The following is a 9,578-nucleotide window of genomic DNA, read 5'->3' as shown; positions in this document are numbered from 1 at the left end:
TGATCTAATCTCTTCTTATTTGTTGCATTGCATCCCTTCAAACATCTGTTTTAACCTTTACATTCATAGATGCCAAACTCATGAAATCTGTTTGCTTGTGTGAAGTCATGTGACGGATGAACCTGCTGTAAACAAAGAAGCTCCCACCCTGATGAAGGACACTCAGCAGAAAACATGTGAGGGGTAAAGCATGGCATACTGGAGCTGTGCAACGTGTTTGGTTTGATGGAGTTGTTTTGATTCTCTCTTAGAAACTGTCAGGAGTCACATTCACATTATACAACTCCACTGCAGCATCATAACAAATACAAAGTAGCTTCAACACTAAAAATAGTATTGCATTACAATCATTTCCTGCAAAATACGTCTTTAACCCTCGTGTTGTGTTCGCCAGCTGTTACCGTTCATGGTGGTCGGGGTCCATTTTGACCCCATGATTTATTTCAGTCCAAAACACACACAAAAAATGACTATCATCCATATTGCTTTAACTACATCATAACTAACTTATTATGCATTCATAACCGTACAATCCTGATGTAATTTAATGTTATGGCCCCAAAACACATTACACCACATATTGCACACGTGCATGTGTGTTCAGGTTCAAGTGTTAGTGTACATATTCTTTGAGAAAGGTGGAGTTCCCGTGGGGGGAGGGGGGCAGAGGGAGGGGAGACCAGGTGCATGTTGCGAACAATTATTGTTACAGTTGATGAAGGGGGGGAGGGGTGTCTGAAGTCAAAGATGAATCTTGATTGGGCCAAATTTGATCCAGAGTCTCCCAAAACAATTCTGCCCGGGTCTCCCCAGACCCCAACACCAAATTATACACTTTTTTTTTAAGAGACCTTCAGACTTGGCTAAAACTGGTCAAAATCAGTTTGTAGTGTTTATATATCTGCTGTGGAGGATATTCATGAAGCCTTGTTCCGGTAAAAAAAACTAGAGCGTAGTTATTATATATTCTAGCTTGAAACGGGTCACGGGAGACCCGAACACAACATAAGGGTTAATCACTTTGATAATTTGTCTGCATTTACTTCAAACCCAAATGATCCAGTTGTTGATCAGCTGTGTTATTTAAGGTGTAATAAAAACAGCCTCATTGAAGAGGACATACTGAGGGGTTATACACACAGATGACTGACTGTCTGAATGATTTGCTCTGTAGGAGAGTCTTCACTCAAGATGTACTACTTTCACTATAACATGTATTCATTGTGTAACCTCCAGTCTTCAAGGAGAACATGTACAAATGTGCAAAATGTGCTCCACATCATAATATGTGATTGCATGGTCACGTCTCACTTCCCGTAAACACCACAAGATGAAGACAAAGTCAAGATGTGTTTAACTGCTGGATCATTTTGAACACTGAACATGTCATTTCTTTCACTTATTCGCATGAATATTATTGTTTCATGCACAGGTTGACCAATAGCTATCTTTATTTTAATACATATCCTTCACAGAAACACCATCCTGTTTGACAGACATACTGTATGTCCAGGGAACCTAAGAAATGAATCTCTGCTGTGGCTATCGTTGTGGCTTCATCAGGCACAAAGTGGTAAAATCCTCTCCAACACATTCTTCAGATTGCATTATATCTTAGACACGAGTCTTTCAGCTCTTCACAGTCCAACTGTTGCTTTGAGCTGCTATCATGAAACCTGGTTGTACAACTTATTAACAGAGCACTTTAAAAATACTTTTTGCAACAATCTTTTCATGTTCTGTGATCTCATTCCTTCCTTTGTTAACCGGAGTTAGAGAACAACTCAGCTGCTACAAACCTACTTACAGGGCAACATAAGTATCTGTATGAGTGCAGTTTGTCTTTCCTCATGACAAACACTTTACACCACAAACATTTACTGTTAAAATACAAATCAGTGTCAGCTCCTGCACGTTCTCTTGAAGCCCCGCCTCCAGGAAGTAGTCTCTGTTTAATGAGCCAATTAGGCTTTCCCCTCTCATCCTGAACAGGTCACCCTCCGGTCAAACGTCCGAGGAAGGCTGAAGATGGGAACTCCCTCTTGAAGTGTGCTGGTGACCTTCTGATGTGACCACTAAAGCTCTGCTATCTCCTCAGTGTAAAATAATTGTTGATCTAATTCCTTTATTCATCACTATAAACATAAAAGTATATTCAAACATTAGAGTCTATACATGTTCTGATCATAATCTCTTGATGTTAGGACACATGTAAGTACGCCTTGTTTACATATCTCTCCCTGTGTCAGATTTTTCTCTCCAAAACATAGTCACGTGACGTAGACGTGAAGAAGTGTGGGCCCACAGCTGAGAGGAGATACAGAAAAGACTGGCCCAGTGTCCTCTGCCATGGCGGGGAGATAGAAAGTCTTCAGGTTCAAATCAGAGACAGTGATCATACGGCTGTCTTGCCTCTTTAGATTAAGAAGTGTATTGCTTGCCCTGTCTACATCTGTCTGCGTTTGACACTGTTGACCACAACATATTACTAGACCGACTAGAAACTGGGTGGGACTTTCGGAAAACAGTTCTGAAATTGGTTTGCAATTCCTACGTAAAGGACAGAGAATACTTTGTTTCTATAGGTAAATACACATCTGAGTTGACAAATATGACATGTGGGGTTCCTCAAGGCTCCATCTTGGGCCTCTTCTCTTTAACATCTACATGCTACCACTGGCTCAGATAATGAAAAACAACTAAATAAGTTACCATAGCTATGCCGATTGACACGCAAATGTACGTAACAATTTCACCAGGAGACTATGCTCCAATTAAAACACTGAGTAAGTGCATTGAACAAATCAATGACTGGATGTGTCAGAACTTTCTCCAATTAAACAAAGATAAAACTGAGGTAATGGTTTTTGGAGCCAAGTCAGAACGTATAAAAGTTAGCGCTGAGCTACAGTCTGCAATGTTCAAAACAACAGATAAAGCCAGAAATCTAGGTGAAGTCATGGACTCTGACCTGAGTTTCAACAGTCACATTAAAACAGTTACTAAATCAGCCTACTATCACCTAAAGAACATATCTAGGATTAAAAGACTAATGTCACAGCAGGATTTGGAAAAACGTGTCCATGCTTTTATCTTCAGTAGACTGGACTACTGCAATGGTGTCTTCACAGGTCTCACTAAAAAATCTATTAGAAAGCTGCAGCTGATTCAGAACGCCGCTGCTCGAGTCCTCTCTAACAGGGCTGGCCTGGCCCGTAGCACTGGCGTTATAGATGTTCGCCTAGGGCGCCAGATCTGTGGAGGCGCTGCGCTGGTAGAAAAATATTTTTGACCATTGGCACTCATCCTAATTTTCGGCCTTGATGTAACAATATTCATAATTAAGTAAATGTAACACCCTTTTCACCCCGGTTACACTTTTCATTTGCCCTGTACGATGGGCGCTGTAAGTGATGAAAATGGGGGATGTTGGCTTATCTGGCGCCCGCAGCTCACAGCCAAAGTGCGAGTGAGCGTGGGAGCGAGCGAGGGAGAAAGGGAGGGTGCACCGGTTCCGGCGCTGTTGTTATTAGAATCTGGTGCTAGCTGCTCTAATGGATATAAGAAGAAGATGTTTCTACAATAATGTGGAGGGAGAGTCCTCTCCAGTCAGACTGAGAGGCTGATAACTACAGCTCAGTGAGGTAAAGGACTCTCAGTGTTTAGATAGTTCACTTTAGTCTAAGTTGTCTCAGTGGGTCTCAAACGTTTTGATCACAATTTATGTAAACAAATATTTCCAAGGCACTCCTTTATAATTATTGGGATAAAAAGGTTTGAAATCATTTCAATGTATACTATAGGACAGTAAACCAAAAATATCGTTTTAAACTGGAGAGATTAAAAAATATACACGAATAAATAAATGTTAATAGGTCAAATAAGATATGAAAGAACAACTAAAATAAAATAAGTTACATTTATTTGTTATTGGCTATGGTAGGTTATTGGTTATGTTCACCTACTTATTTGATTATTAAAATATAAACCAATCTTTTTCATATGGGTGTTTAGAGTTGTACCCCCTAGATCTAGTAGTAATTCTGCTCAAAGTGCACCAGATTGAAGCATTTTACTTTAAAATGTTCAAAACATTCTTCCCGGGGGGGGTATACCCCCGGACCCCTCTAGGATGTGACGTCCACCCCCCATTCCATTGTGTGTTCCTTGGATACTCTATTGATCTTTATATGTTATATTGTACGATTCTCTGGCTTTGGCGCCAGCTCAAATTACATTTACATTTGGAAAGAGAGAGGCAGTGTTTCGGCATTGATGATGGAATATAACGTAAATGTTTATCCCCTCTTCTCCTTGTGAAAGATCCAACAATCTTTCAGGGTCAGACATCACGTCGGTTACCTGCAAGTTTCTTTGATTCTTATTACAATGCTCATTAAGATATTCCTTTACATTGAGGAGAAGACACCACTATGGTCCCCAAGCTCTCAGTAATAATCAATCAATCAATCAATCAATGTTTATTTATATAGCCCAATATCACAAATGTTACATTTGTCTCAGTGGACTTTACAGTTTGTACAAAATATCAGTATGACAATACGACACCCTCTGTCCTTACACCCTCACATCGGACAAGGAAAAACTTCCGAAGAAAACCCACAGTTTAAAGGGAAAAATGGGAGAAACCTCAGGGAGAGCAACAGAGGAGGGATCCCTCTCCCAGGACGGACAGACGTGCAATAGATGCCGTGTGTAAATTGAAAAGATAATACATTTGCAACATAGGTAGTCCAAATGTTTGGAAATGCCTGTGTGTATAATAGGAAGATGAATCCACGAGGATATCCATCCAGGACCTATGATCCAGGACCACAGCCACGACTCAAGATCCAGGACAGAGGAGCGCAGGATCATCCATGACTCCGGATCCCGGCGTATATAGACACCAAAAAGAAAGACATTTGGGGAAGCTGGGTTAATCGGAACATGAGAGTACACAGGTATAGACAGAGAGAAGGAAGAAGTAAGATGTCCCCCGACAAACTAAGCCTATATCAGCAAAACTAGGGGCTGAATCTAATCAGCCCTAACTATAAGCTTTATCAAAAAGGAAGGTCTTAAGCGCACTCTTAAAAAACGGATAGGGTGTCTGCCGCCCGAACACAAACTGGAAGCTGATTCCACAAATGTGGAGCTTGATAAGAAAAGGCTCTGGCTCCCATTGTACTTTTAGAGACTCTAGGAACAACCAACAACCCTGCATTCTTGGAACGCAATGCCCTAGTAGGACAGTAGGGTATAATGAGTTCTTTAAGGTAAGATGGCGCCTGCCCATTAAGGGCTTTGTAGGCGAGAAGAATAATTTTAAATTCTATCCTGTGTTCTATAGGGAGCCAGTGTAAGGCAGCCAGAACAGGAGTAATGTGGTCCCTTTTCCTAACTCTGGTTAGTACACGAGCTGCAGCATTTTGAATCAGCTGAAGCGACTTAACTGACTTCTTGGTACACCCTGATAATAAAGAGTTACAATAATCCAGCCTTGAAGTAACAAATGCATGGACTAGTTTCTCTGCATCGTTTTGAGGCAAGATATGCCTGATTTTTGCAATGTTACGTAGATGGAAGTAGGCGGTCCTTGAAATTGATTTTATGTGGGCGTTAAAGGATAAATCCTGATCAAATATAACACCAAGATTCCTTACAGTCTCACTGGAGGCCAAATTAATGCCATCCATAGTTAGTATATCTTTAGATAATTTGTTTCGTAGATTCTTTGGGCCAAGTACAATAACTTCAGTTTTGGTCGTGTTTAACATCAAAAAGTTTAAGGTCATCCACGTTTTTAAGTCCTTAAGGCAGTCTTGAATTTTATTTAGATGATTAATTTCATCAGGCTTGATTGATAAATATAGTTGAGTATCATCCGCATAACAATGAAAATGTACAGAATGATTCTGTAGGAGCCATTTTGTGGGTGTTGTTGGTGTGTCAGTTTATTTAAGTTATATGTATAGTGCAATATTATTTATGAACACTGGGTGGGGGGTTTAGCTGCACCGGGTGTATATAAAGAGGTCATAGGTGACAGGAGATGGGTGGACACAGTAGGAGAAGAGCATACCGATTCCACCAGCCCGGCAGATGCTCATAGAATCACTAGAACGCTAAATTAACCCTGGTATGTAAAGACGAATAAACATCATCATAAACCACAACTAAGGACCGGAAAATCATCTGTTTGTGTCTGCGTCTGGATCACTTTTCAACCTTTCTGTGAAAGTAACGGCAAAAATATATAGGACATAGGAAAAGGAAATTGCCATTACATTAAGTGGAATCGTACTTTTGAGTGAAACTGGACAATTGGATTCACTTCAAATTGGATTAAGGATCGTTTTCGGGGAAAACAAATAATTGGATTATTGCACCATCGACTTCTCATCACGGATCAGCTGCACACGCCACAATCAGCTGGAGATTGTTCCCACCTGCGAGGACCGAAGAGGCTGAGAGAGGACTGGGAAAGCGGCCGGGTATGTGCACCGTGCAGCGTGATAAGTAGATTGTAAAGGAGATATTAAGCTGTATTGGACAATGGCTTAGGAAATGGATGTGGAGCTGCAACATTGTCAGCTGTTTGAAACAGCGCGCTGTCAGCTAACGGACAATTCCTGAGAACGAAACTTAAAGGGACAGTGAACATTAATCATGTCTGTGACATCTGACGTCACGTCACAAGATGGCGCTGTTGGACTGCAATCTGTGAGAGAAAAAAGGATTATCACTCACACTGCCAAAGGATTGGAATTGTTTATTGCAAACTGCCAAAAAGCAAGAAACTTCAGTTACAAACAAGTAAAGAAGTTAATGGAAGTACTGAAAGAGCTTATGAGCTCAGAAGACAATGCAAAGGAAATACAGTTAGAACTGGTTGAATTTAAGAAGTTGTGTGATGAACTTAAAGAAAATCACAAATCATTAACTGACCTTCAACTGCCTGAAGAAGAAATGGGAAAGCAAAGGCAGTGGCTGCAAGAAAAGATGCATATATTTGATGGATTTATACAAGATGCAAATGTGTGGTTATCTGAGAGTGGACAGGCAATTAGACACTCTATTGTGGGAAGTGCCATAGAACAAAGTGTCAGCTCAGATGACATCGGACCTGATGACAGCATTTCAAAGGCATCACACCCTCAGTCAAAATACAAACCTGGTTCATCACACGCATCATCTACCTCTTCTGCTCGAATTAAAGCCCAGGCAGAAAGGGCGGCTTTAATCGAAAGGGCGGCAGCACTGAACAAACAACATGAGCTTGAAGTAGAAGGGGAACAATTAAAACACCAGAAACAACAGTTGGAACAACAGAAACAACAGTTGGAACAACAAACAACAGTTGGAACAACAGGAAGAACAGGTGAAACGGAAAAAGGAACAACTGGATATACAAACTAAGCTGGCAGAAGCCAATGCCAGGCTAAACGTGCTCAGCATGGGATCAAGACACACCTCTAGAGCATCAGATGGGTTGAGCTCTTACTACAGAAACCCTACAGCAAGATTTAATGTACAGGCCACTGAATTCTTGCCTCATCAAGCCCAAACCTCTATTCCCAGACAAAGTATACAGACACATGTGCGGGGACATGTTGACATCACACCACCTGTAATCAACTATGGTAATCAAGGTGACATCTATAACCTAATCCAGAGGCAAAATGACAACACTGCTATGCTGGCTCAACAACATCTCACTTCTACTTTACCTCCAAGAGACATTCCTGTTTATGACGGTGACCCATTGCAGTTTGAAGCTTTCATCCGTGCATTTGAAAGAGGAGTAGAGCGGAAAACTAATGATGAAAGTGACTGCCTGCATTACCTAGAGCAATACACTAGAGGACAACCACAGGAACTAGTGCGCAGCTGCCAACATCTGCCTCCAGCTCAAGGTTATCAAAGGGCAAAACAGCTGCTTAAAGAGCACTTTGGTAATGAACATAAGATCGCCACTGCATACATGAACAAAGCATTTACCTGGACAATGATCAAAGCCGAAGATGTGGAAGCACTGCAAGCCTTCTCTTTGTTCCTAAGAGGTTGTTGCAATGCAATGGAACATCTCACCTATATGGATGAAATGAATGTTGTTTCAAACATGAAACACATACTTCAGAAACTACCCTACAAATTTAGAGACAAGTGGAGGAATAGAGCATGTCAGCTACAGGAAGAGCGTGGGCATCGAGCTACATTTCCTGACCTTGTTAGCTTCATAGAGAGGCAAGTGAAGATACTGTCAGATCCTCTGTTTGGAAGCATCCAGGATGATAAACCAACTGCAGCTATCAAAACTGTTATCTCTACCTTTTCAAAGGGAAACCCAAGCCTAAGGGGAAGTAGTTTTTGCAACAATTATTACCTGCCCAAGAACACCAGTGCTAGAACATGCAACAACGAATGGAATGAAAATACCTCCATCAAGCCACAACTCCCTACATTTGTGTTTGTTCTGCAGAAGAAGTGGTCACTCATTGGAGCAGTGTCCACACATCCTGAAGAAAACACACAGAGAAAAAATGGACTTCTTGAAAGGAAAAGGGGTGTGTTTTGGATGCCTAAAAATAGGACACATGAGCAAACACTGCCACAGTCGTTTGACATGTTATGTGTGCAATCAAAGTCATCCTGAAATACTCCACATTGAACAAAAAGGCAAAAGAGAGGAAGCAGAACACACAAAACAGAATGGGAAGCCAATGGAAAGTAATAGTGTCATCTCACCTCATACATGTGGTCACATTGGGGCCGGTGATGAAAACTCCATCTTCTCCATTGTACCAGTACAAGTAAAGAGCCACAAAGGGGACAAAGTGTTACAAACTTATGCATTTCTGGACCATGGAAGTTCATCTACCTTTTGCACAGAAAGTTTAATGAGGAGGCTAAACCTTACAGGACAAAGGACTAACATTCTCCTAAAGACAATGAATCAGAACAAAATTGTGTCTAGTCATCATATCTCAGGTTTGGAAATATCGAGTCTGGACGAAAACAATTTCCTTCAACTATCCGATGTCTTCACACATAAAATCATGCCTGTTTCCAAGCACAGTATTCCTCTACAAGAAGATCTGGAAAATGGCCTTACTTAAAGGACATCAAAATTAATGAAATTGCTTCTGGCATTGACCTACTCATTGGGACAAATTCTCCTAAGGTATTGGAACCTTGGGAGCTGATCAATAGCCAAGGAGAAGGACCGTACGCTGTAAAGACCCTACTGGGGTGGGTCTTCTATGGTCCCCTAAAAGGAAGCAATGACAGCAGAGATGCTAATGGCCACCCTGTTGCTGCTGTCAATCGGATAGCCATTGTACGCCTAGAGGAGCTATTGGTCAAACAATACAATCATGACTTCAATGAAAATACAAGTAAGGAAACAGAGGAAATGTCCAGAGAAGACAAACAATTCCTGAACATTATGAATCACTCTGCAAAAACCACAGATGGACACTACTGCCTAGACTTACCATTTAGACAAGAAAATCCTAGCATGCCAAATAACCGATGCGTCGCTGAGCAGCGTATCCAAGGCCTGAAACGCAAGT

The sequence above is a fragment of the Gymnodraco acuticeps genome, unplaced genomic scaffold (genome assembly GCF_902827175.1).
Source record: "Gymnodraco acuticeps unplaced genomic scaffold, fGymAcu1.1, whole genome shotgun sequence".
Lineage (NCBI taxonomy): Eukaryota > Metazoa > Chordata > Actinopteri > Perciformes > Bathydraconidae > Gymnodraco > Gymnodraco acuticeps.
Note: the sequence above shows the minus strand (reverse complement) of the source record.